General features: G+C 39.9%; 1 non-coding gene across 1 annotated transcript; it reads right to left on the reverse strand.

The window, feature by feature from the left end:
- Positions 1–11,275: 11,275 nt before the first annotated feature.
- On the reverse strand, positions 11,276–11,390 carry LOC136762268 (U5 spliceosomal RNA). Its single transcript, XR_010820473.1, has one exon. It is a non-coding gene; the product is annotated as a U5 spliceosomal RNA (small nuclear RNA).
- Between the last annotated feature and the right edge of the window lie 349 nt (positions 11,391–11,739).

The following is an 11,739-nucleotide window of genomic DNA, read 5'->3' on the forward strand; positions in this document are numbered from 1 at the left end:
TCTATTTCATTACACAAATCTACCTACGTTGGTCAGGGGCGGGTGGGTTAATTGAGTTAAAATATTTGAATCGCGTTAGTTTCTCACAACTAACGTTAATGAATCAGATTACCGCGTTAAATCGACAGCCCTCATTATCGATTGTACTAATCTTTCACAGATCTGCAGCTAACTTGCATGCAGCTGACATTTAGCTGGCCTAGCATTATGTCTGTGTCTGGCAAACTGGTCTTACAAAGCAAAAATGATGCCCATGACGCTACAATCAGACTCACAAGACACAAAACTGTGACCTTCCCATGTGAGATCTGATGAAACAGCCGTGATCTAAATTCACTAAAAGCCAAACTCTTCTAAAGCCCAAGGTGTGATGAGAAAGTTTGCAGTGGTCCAATGGGTCAGTGGGGAGGATGCTGGGATGTATAGCGAGGTGGAAACCGAAGCCATACGTAAATATGATGACACCAAGATGGATGACGATGGATACCCGCAAACTGACTGTTCAGCTGCTGTGGGATGGCAGAAAGGGAAAAAGCCAAAACATGGCTGGCCAGTGTACGCTGCCTCTATCAAGTTTGTGAGCAGTAAGTAGACCTATCTAATGCATTTAATTTGTTTTTACACTGTCGGGGCCAATAAATAATGTGAAGCTGTTATGATACACGGATATACGGATTCAGATGAAACTGATGTTGAGAATACACCGGTAAGACTGTTTGTATTCCACTGTCACCGAATGAATGTCATGCATATAATCACACACCATTTACTTAAGTACCAATTCACATAATAATACATTTGAACTTAAAAAACAAAGAAATCTGGTATTAAATCTAGGCTAAGTCCTACTGTTATTTAGAACAGTAAAACCAGCAGTGACAAAAAGTCTATGCAAGGGAAGTCAATCACCTTCATTTATATAGCGCTTTTAACAATATGAATTGTTTGAAAGCAGCTTTCCAGTGATAAGAAATGAAAGTGACAGAGATTGTTTTGGCTTTACAGCAGCTCTAGAATAAAGTTATTGTCCAGCTCAAGTTAGTTTTGATTGATTGACTTGCATGCGAAGATCATTAGTTATTAACGACAACGTTGTAACAGAAAACCCTTAACGCGCTCCGGCCGCCCATCCGCACAAAACAGAGCCTGGTGGCTCAACAACGCGCTCCCGGAAATAGGTTCCAAGGTGCGAGCGATTATCCGCTATCTGTGCGCAAACATACGCAACCTCTGCGCAAACACCGACAACAAAGTAACCTTCTTGTTTTTGCACCTGACTATGTCCAAAATATGCATGTCATTAAGAACTGTGGTAACACTTTATTTGAATAGTCCAGAATGATGCATTAGTTAAGCATAAGTACACTAGTAATTCTGATTAGTAAGGACATATTACCCATTATTTAACATGTATTAAACATTTGAAGGATCAACATTCTTTCATATTAACAACTTAGCAAACCATATTATTTGTGTGTAGTAATGTACCTCACCATCTATTATGTTAACTGGACTATGTTTAGTTATCTTCTACTCATTGATTAGCATATTCTGTCTTGATAATCTCTGAATTGTGTTCAGGGGACGGGGTTTATGTCAATTCTAGGGTTAGTGATGTCACTAACCCAGCCGTTTGTTGTAGTCCTTAAAAAACGATTTCTTTAACAGCAAATATCTCCCTTTGCTTTGAACTTTGAGCTTCGTAACTTTGCAGATGTTGTTTATGCTCAAACAGCAACATTACACACTAACTAAAGTTAGAAAAGTGAAATCATATTCAAGCACCCCGTTAAAGCTCTGATTTCAGAGAGAAGCGCAGAGAGCTGCTATTTGATTTGCGCTCATTTCATTCCTAAAGTTTACACACATTCATTTCACACGGACATTATTGCCTAGTGATTTCAGACATTTAAGTTTCGTGATATGATCCCCTGGCTCACCTGTTATCCATCAAACACAAGCTGTGACTGTCTCAGCCTTAGCCGCATATTATTCGGCAAAATTATTCGTTATTGGTTTTGAAGCCATTATCCGTGCCTTTCCGAATAAGGTATTGTGCTTCGGGACACCCCTAGTGTAAATCTTTACAACAGGGAGTCCAATTCTCTTTAGTACTGTGTTGTTGGCAGTTTAGCCATAATTATTGCCTTATTCTAGGCCAATAAACATAAATATCACTGAATTAGTGCAATAATTAATGTGAATATAACTTTCACTTTAGAACAGGCGGTCAAATTGTCTTTCTTACAATATTTGAGCAATTTATAACTGTAAAACCAGCACTAATTAAACATAGTTACTAGCTTCATATTGTTCAGTTAATTTAATAGATACATTATGTATAAGGTACACTTATAAATTTCAATTAAAGAAGTGAATTTATAGTATTACCTTATCACGAATCCTGGAGTCTTGTAGAACTCAATTTCTGTAATAATTGGACGCAGACAGATATAAATTGTCAAATTTATTCAAAAACAAAGACTAAATGTAGCACTACACTAATTATACAAAAGGGAAAAACTAATTAAAATTCAACTCTAGATCAACAAATCAAAGACAAATCACTTCCGTGACCAAATCAAAGACCATGGGATCGCATATGATAACACACAAATCTTTAAACAAAAAAGGTTATAAACACATTGACTACAATACCGGTTAGTAAGACGAAGGTGAGTCTCTCATTAGTATTGTTAGTCAGACATTAAATAACTACGCAGGTTAGTATTTATGTCAGGTAACTTCTCGTTATATATATATATATATCAGTCTCATTAACGTTTAGGTACAGAGAAAGATCCTATCATTACTTGTTACCACAATTGCCCTTAACTGATTATTATTCAATGATTAAGGATAGGCAGGGCCACCAATAATCTAATGTCTATTCACTTGTGTCAATTTCAGACTAAACAGTTAAACAGGAATGAGAAGATATTTCTCGGCATTGACAGATTTTATTTCTAAAATTATCAACAAAACAGTTGAATGCAACACACATTTATATTTAAGAAAACTAAATGATATTACACATTCTAGAGTTATGAATCACAGATTAACATTTCTAATTGATTTCTTAAATGTCATGAATCACAAACTCCAAACTGTTAAACTTATGTGAACTTCATCGCAGAGAGGCCTCTCTGGCTTCGGGCTCAGATAACAGCACACGGCACGAGGTCCGTGTGGTTTGGAACAAAGGCAGTCCGGTTCGGCTTTGTCCAAGAACTTCCACTCAGTCGATGCACCTGGAAGTTGGGGTTTCGCGAATGTAGAGTCTTTTCCAAACAGATTTTCCATTGGTTTGAAGGCTCCAAGGTTGTGCACAAAATCTTCTTTGTAAGCAGGGTTCCACCGTAGTTACTTGAAGACAAAGTCTTTGAGGAAAGCAGGGCCCTGTTCGTTCCAAGGGTCAAGTTTCTTAAGACTCAAATAGCTATTTAAATGACTGACACTTTCGTATTCAGTCGACTTAGTCAATTGTCCAGCTGTAAAACTCCACTGATCAGGTGGGTCTGTAAAGTTATTTATTTAATAAAGTCCTTTAAAAGAATTCTTCGTACGGCTCAATCTCCTTCTCCCAGTTTAATTCTTCTGTTGCCGGCAAAGACTTGGTTGGTTTCTGGTTCCGGTTCTGGCAACAGAGCTACAGGTTGCGAGTTTCTGGTTCAGGTGAGAGAGAGAGTAAGAGAGAGAGACCGTGCGCTGTTCTTTATAGTCTGTCAGATCAATAGGTGATTGGTTCTTGATTTTTTTAGATTGGATTTCGGTTTCAGCCCCCAGTGTCCTATTGGAGGGGGGCTTGATTTATGACTGATGTCAATCCATGCCATCTTTTGGAAATGCCGGTTGGCCCGGGTTCGTAGCTCTATGTCGGGATTTCGGCTCTCGTCCACTTCAAAGAGTTTTTATTACCTACAGGCCCCTTTCTCCTATCTCATAGCAGGATTCCAAACTATTTGGCCTATTCTCGGTGCCATCCTCCCAAGACTGTCACTTTGATGTAAACCAGTTCACATGCTGATGAGTTAAGGAAATCTGATAAATTTGGGGGGGAGAGGTCTTCTTTAGATCAGTGCTTCAGCTCAGAGCTAAAATGCTCTTATCAGAATACACCCAACATAACGCTACACTGGTTAATTCTGTTCTGGGAAAACCACAATCCTGCAGGTTTAATAAGTCTCTCTACACATCAGTCCCTGAGTACCTTCAACCAATGGTCATTTTGACCAATTAAGCCCAAGAATTGAGTCAATTAAGTTGTCAAGGACTACCCAGTGAAGACGTGAACTCACGACTAGGTCACACTGTGAGCTCACCAGAGCAGACATTACACTGAGCTCACTGTGAGCTCACTTAGCGCTTTTCCAGCGACATGGTGCCGGTGCTGGAGCCGGAGCTGCTGCTCGGCCTGGGATCCAGCTGATCTTTTTTGAACCGGCCCGCTTTTCCACCGGTTTTGACGTCACTGGATGTGGGCGTTCCCAAGCATGGAGTAGAAGTGGAGAAACACAGCAATTGTAATCAGCACCGAGGCGACTGCGTCTTTAAACCCCATTTAACATCACAATCAAACTCATTCCGCGTCTATGGCAAATCGTAACCCTAATGTTACAAATGTTCCCTAAATATGTGTTTTGCAGAATACACAAGCAAACGTTATGGAATATCAGCATTTTATCGACACACATGATAGAACTTATTGTTCTTTAACATTGATGAGAATAATTAACATGAATAAACTTACTGCTGAAGATGTAACCCTTACCTAATGGCTAACCCTAACTATGTTACAAATGTTCCCTAAACACTTATTTTGCAGGATCAATAAAAAATTGTTAGGATTTTTTAAACTTTTACTGACACACATAGTTAATAGCAATGTGTTATAACTTTACCGAAAATAATAATCTGTATATCTTTAATTGTTTAGACGTTATTAAGATATAATGCATCTTTCACATAGGGAACATTTGTAACATGTTAGGAAAAACAAACAAATGATTTGAAAATATTCATAATTACAGCATACAATTTGTCAGGCTTCATAAGAATGGTATTTATAACATACTCTGTAAAAATCAAGCAAATAGCATTTGTGGTTCACGAGAAATATATATATATATAATCAAAGCTATCAGACTATAGCAGCCGGTGTATGAAGACACATACGATTATACAGCATTATTTGGCAGCTTCGCAAGACCTAATTTGAAACGTTGTTGGTAAGTTAGATAATTAGTGGGGACCCTCTATTTGCAGTTCTTCCCCTCCATAATTGCTAAAATAAAGTTTTACTGACATTTTATTGACCCTACCACTGCATAGGGCACATCTGTAACATGAACGCTACTGAATGGCACATACATTGAAAACTACGGAGAACTGAGACAAATCCACTTTACACTTCATAAATAATCTTAAAACGTTTCCAACCAAGGCAACACCCACTTGAAATACGTTCATTCTCATTTTTGGTAAACAAAAAGAGAGATTGTTACATATGTTCCCTGTGATGCATCTACAGAGAGAGAGAGACAGACAGACACTAACACTCTCTCTCTCTCTCTCTCTCTCTCTCTCAGCTGGGAGTGTGTGGGAGGGGTCTGCAGTGAGCGGGAGTGCTGCTGAGAGCTCTGTCCTTTGGCTGCGTTTTTTTGTTGCTTTACTTTTTTCAGTTTGTTTATTTTGTCTTCTGTTTTCAGTGCTTTTCTTATTGTGGGGGAACAGGGGAGGGGAGGGGGGAGTACCGGTAGTTCTTCCCGGGTCGGGGGGTCGGACCCCCTGAATGCGTCTTTTGAAAAACTGACCCGACGCCATGGAGTCAAGATCGCTCCGGTGCAGTTCTGCCCCCTAGAGCAGTGTGTGTTAGCGGTTGGGGAGGTAGCAGGGTGTGAAAATATCAAGTCTGCTGCCATTGTTATCTTCTTAAAAACCACTGATCTGCTCAATCAGCTAGTGGCTAATGGCACAGTGTTAGACGACACTTTCACCCCGGTGTTGCCGCTCGCTGCTCCTGCCCGGAAGGTAACGCTGTCTAACGTCCCTCCGTTCATCCGCACCGGCTCGGGCAGCTGATGTCCGGCATTAAGAGGGTCCCGCTGGGCTGCAAAGCCCCGCAACTGAAACACGTCGTGTCCTTCCGAAGGCAGCTGTATATGATCCTCAATAACATCAATGAGGATCTTAATGTCATTTTTAAATTTAAGATCGACAATACCGACTACGTCGTGTTCGCTACTTCGGAGTCCATGAAGTGTTTCAGGTGTGGGAGCGAGGGGCATGTCGTGAGGAACTGTCCCGAACAGGACAGGGAGCGGGAGGAGGAGCGGGGCGACGCGGGGAGGAATAGAGACACCGGCCCGCAGCCACAGATGCAGCGGGCAGACAGAGATCGAGCCCCGGCGGAGGAGACAGTCGCCGGTCGGACCGATGGTACCACTGATGCCGTGACGGGGGAAGAGCTGCCCGGAGGCGATGACGCACAGCTGGGGGACGGGGTCGAGGCAGCGGGGGATAGTGACGACCGAGACGCCGGGGGGAGATGGTGTTGAGGCGGTGCACGGGGCGCTGGTTAGTGACGAGGAACAACCTCAGCAGCCAGCAGACGGGCGGACAGACACACAGGGTGTAGCCGAGGAGGAGGCAGGGCCAGGCTCGGCGGTACAAGCCGAGGCGCCGGGTGGAAAAAACGCACTAAGAAGGTGCTGGGAGGGAGCACGGACGGTGTTGGTAAATAGTGGCAGTAAAAGAAGTGGTGGCACAGTAGTGAAGCTGGGGTAGCGAGCGGCTTGGTGGGGAAAGGTCCGGCTACACGCTGGAGCATCGCGGCAGCCACCGGGGACGCCTCGGGCTCGGAGTGACAGTGAGGGCGGCTTCACGGATTCCTCTCTCGCCTCCTCGTCCTCGGTGAGTCAGAGCTGCAGTGAAGGATATCAGGAGGTTTTTAGAGAAAACGAAGGGAAAGAGGTCTGTTGTAGTGGAGCAGTTTTTCCCAGATCGTGCACGCCTGCTGGCCTCTATTAAGTTTTTACAGAAACCCTGACCTATCAATTTGTACAACACTCACTGAAAACCATGGTTGGGGTCAATTCCTGTTTTTCAATTCCAATTCCTCCTACAAATCAATTCAAAATTGCAATTACTTTTTGCATTCACAGAATATTCTTTATTGGAATTGAATTGAAAAGGGAATTAAAAATTTAATTGGAATTGACCCCAACCCTGTTGAAAACAAAACAAAAAATACAGATCTGGTTCTTCAAATCTTCACTCTGGTTTCATTCTGTGTCGTAGTTCATTTATCTTGCTGTTAATTGCACCACCAATTACACTCTTTGGGGTACTGGGCAATTTTTTCAAGGTAGCCCCTAAAAAACATGTATCACATAGATTTAATGACTTGCACATAGATATATAAAAATCTTTTAATAAACATACCACATATCTTTGAGAAGGGTTCATTAGTTACATATTGCCACAGTAAATCAACATTTTTGTGTGTGGGTGTATTTAAACGTTTTGGTGTATGCTCTTAAACTTGTCTTACACTAGTTCATAGTAAAATCTGTACTTGGCGAAGCAGCTATGCAAAGGCAGTCTTTTCTCCATTAATACCTTGCTTAAGCATTACATTGATGTGGCACAACTGGACTGAAATGTGAAGTATTTGCTCAAAAGTCAAATTTAAATGAGACATGAAAGTTTATATTGTCAAGGATCCCATGGCACTATTCATTATTATTATGTATTAATATGTCTGAAGCATTAATCCAAGGTGATTTACAAGGTGTTGTTGAAAGAGTGACGTGGCTGAATTCTAAGTCAGGCTTCCCTCAATCAGGTCTAACAAATTTGTTATGACTCCACCTTTACTGCTGTGTAGTAATCTGCTGGTACAAAATGGCTGCACCCCAGAGGGTGGTGGGTGAAGGGAGTCTGTAGAGCACTTTGGGATCTTTCCAGCTGCTACATGTAAGGTATTATTATTTATTAATAAATTAACTCTAGTCTCTGAAACTAAAACAAAGGCCAAAGGAACATTTCAAATGCTAACCCTTTGTGTTCTATACAGTTAAAAAGGAGAGTTAGAAATTTTGTACAACAGCATTTACATACCATATATGGCTTCCACCTTTAAGCGATCCAGAGGTGTCTTTTTCTCCGAAGTTGGATCTCTCTTGCTGCCACCACCACGAAGATTGCTCTTTAATAATGTTGGAAAGTCAAAGACAGCAACCGTCAGGGTTCTTGCATATGACGTATTCGTGCTGCACCTCTCTGCAAGGATCCAGGACAGTTTGTCAATGTAAACTCCAGTGCCTGGGAATATTTCCACCTAAAAGACAATGGTAAATAAAAAACAAGTTTATCCCCAAACTATTCTTATATTATGTTAAGTGGAATACTCAGACATTATCAGTAAGGCTGTGATTTTGTTACAGAAATGTGTTATTAAAGACCACAGTATGTCTCAATTCTAAGTTTATTAATTTACAGACATAATAAAGTCAGTGAATCTGTGACACCCATAATTCAATTACATTCTTATTATCAACTATAACTATGAATATAACTGATAATGTAGCATCATTAGATTGTTTACAACCAATATTTGTTTTCAATATATATATTTTTACCTTGTCTTTGTAATATTGTAGACCAAGAGTGTTATACCTGTTTTGGTGATTCTTTGTCAGATTCAGAACAATTTGCTGTGGGGCTGTCAGAACCACTTGATGGTGACACACTTTTGTCTTCATTGCTGATAAATGTGGCTTTTGTTACAATTTTTTTCAGATTGTCCAAAAGGTCTGGAATCTCTGGAGAAAAAAACCTTAGTATTAAATGATAATCATTTCTAGTAATATATTTAATACAAAGTGAAAACAAAACCATCAATGCCTGCAATTATACTTGAGAGACTTGCTCTATGTTATTGGCAAACTGACCTTTTTGTGGGTCATTAACATTAGCTACGAAAAAAATAGAAGAGATAAAATACAAGAATTACCAGGTCTAATGTAATGCATATAGTCATTAATGTAGGATTATGAAGTTATGTTGAAAAACTTTATTTAATAATCAGTATTATTAAACTATTAGACAGTGCACATTAAGAGTCTGTATTGTGGTTCTAGATTACTTCAGTATGATCAACTATAATACATTACTCTGGAATCTAAATTACTGAAGAATAACATTTATCAAGGTAAGGAATTACTTGCTATAAATAAAAAAACTTACCATCAACCATACGGTTTCGAAGACATTGGTTTTCATTTTTAAGTCTTTTTAAGTGTTTTCCTTTTCGAGCTGCTTAACTTTTTGCTGTAGCTCAACTTCACTGGACTCTTTAAATGTCTGTAGAATATGACGGGATCTAATTCTTGAAGCTCCATCGGTTTTCTTTCTTATTTTGTGCTGTATTCAGAGAGGAAAAGAGTTTAAAATGAATATATATATATATATATATATATGAAAATGATTAAAAAAAAAACAATCCTGCAATACATTTATTTAATATTTGCAGTAATTATCTCACCGGTAACTGTGGTTCATCAAGGTCACTATCATCTGAAATTTGAAGTTTTTTGTTTGGTTTAGGTACTCTCTTCATTTTAGGAGAGGGCATTTTTGTTAGGTCATTAAGTTTTCTTCTTAGTTCGCCTTCTTTTCCTAAAATAAAAATAAAATAAATAAAACCCTGCATTATGTCCACAGATATTTGGGGATTATATTTATTTGTCATAAAAATACTGTGCTTTGACCATACAAATTAAGATGAACAGCCAACACTGAATCAAAACTGAAGTTAAATTATATCTGGTTTAATTTATTTTGTGATTTGGGGGATTTTATTGTAAAGCACAACACACAATAAATCGTTCTTACAAATGCCAGTCAAGTATGACGAGTTTTTAGCGCCCTCACCACCACCTACCATGTTATAAGAGTATGTTAGAAGTACAACACATTAATAACTTAAACATTCATTTCAAATATACTGTGATTGTATATATCAAATAGCATGTAAAGACTTTAATGTTTTTTTTTTAAATAAACATTGTTACCAGTCATAATGATCTGCGCTTCATGGACAGGCCATCCACCTTTTGGAGGTTTGTTCGTGTCTCTCCACTCTGCTCTGAAGTTTCGAGTCGTCTCTTCGTCATCATCAGCAATGCTGAATAAATCAAAATTGCGAAAGCAAGCAGTGGGAATCACGCTGTAAGAGTCTTTGTCGACCCCGCTTTCCCACTTCACCAACGCGTGCATCACCGCCATACTACCTTCACCTTCTCGTCCGTTTTTTCTGCGCCTTTTTCCCCCGACAAGTCACGGCACAAAAAACAGTCCCGCTCTGCATTCTGGTACTTGGCGTTCTTAATAACACCAACAGGGTGTAATCGCATAGACCACTCGAGTATAAAGTACTACATATCCCATCAGTTACAGTTTTTTTTCATCTTCTGAAACTGCAATTTAGCACTTTCAACTGTTTCTTAGTGATTCCTAGAATTACTAACCGGTATTGTAGTCAATGTGTTTATAACCTTTTTTGTTTAACGATTTGTGTGTTATCCTATGGGATCCCATGGTCTTTGATTTGGTCACGGAAGTGATTTGTCTTTGATTTGTTGATCTAGAGTTGAATTTTAATTAGTTTTTCCCTTTTGTATAATTAGTGTAGTGCTACATTTAGTCTTTGTTTTTAAATAAATTTGACAATTTATATCTTTGGAATTGGTGTCTGCGTCCAATTATTACAGAAATTGAGTTCTACAAGACTCCAGGATTCGTGATAAGGTGATACTATGAATTCACTTCTTTAATTGAAATGTATAAGTGTACCTTACGCTACATATATGTATGTATGTATGTATGTATGTCCAATTGCTTTGACAATACAAATGAATTGAATTGAGAGAGAGAGAGAGAGAGAGAGAGAGACAGACAGACAGACTGACAAACAGAAAAACAGACAGACACAGACACACACACACACAGAGCCAGCCAGCCAGCCAGCTCAGCGATGACATCACGAGCCTCTCTCAGCTGACTGCTATGACATCACAGAGCACGTACATTCCGTTGCTTGCCGTCTGTCAACCACTCAGTCACTGCCAGCCAGACTGGCTGGCTGGCTGGATGGGGGGGCTGCTTGCTGCTGCTGTGTACCTTAGCAAGCTTATTTGCTTGACCGGCCTTCCTACTCCTCTGCCCACATGCCCACCTATGCCCGATCTGCTGTTCACCTGGATCACAGCTCCGCCCCAACAAGGCAGAGCCCCCCAAGAATGGTACAAACTCACCCACGATCCCCTCCACGGAAAGCTTTAGCAAAAGGCAAAAGCGTTATACGTAATGAAGAGGAACCCGAGTCCAAGACGCATCCGACCAGCCATACATATTTGTGTGTATTAAAGATCACATTTTCTTACATTTAGTTTTTCTGTACTTTATTACATCTTATTGTGATTTATAAAAGTATTGTTTCTTTTCCATATGTATGTGTGTGTGTGTGTGTGTGTGTGTGTGTGTGTGTGTGTCTGTCTCTGTGTGAAAGTTAGTGTGTGTGTCTGTACGTGTGTGTGCCTGTCTCTGTGTGATAGTGTGTGTGTGTGTGTGTATATGTCTCTCTGTGAAAGTGTGTGTGTGGGTGTGACAGTGTGTGTGAGTGTCTGTCTGTCTGTCTGTCATGTAACTCGCACATCTGTGAGGGCACCATTTTTG

The sequence above is a fragment of the Amia ocellicauda genome, chromosome 10 (assembly GCF_036373705.1).
Source record: "Amia ocellicauda isolate fAmiCal2 chromosome 10, fAmiCal2.hap1, whole genome shotgun sequence".
NCBI lineage: Eukaryota > Metazoa > Chordata > Actinopteri > Amiiformes > Amiidae > Amia > Amia ocellicauda.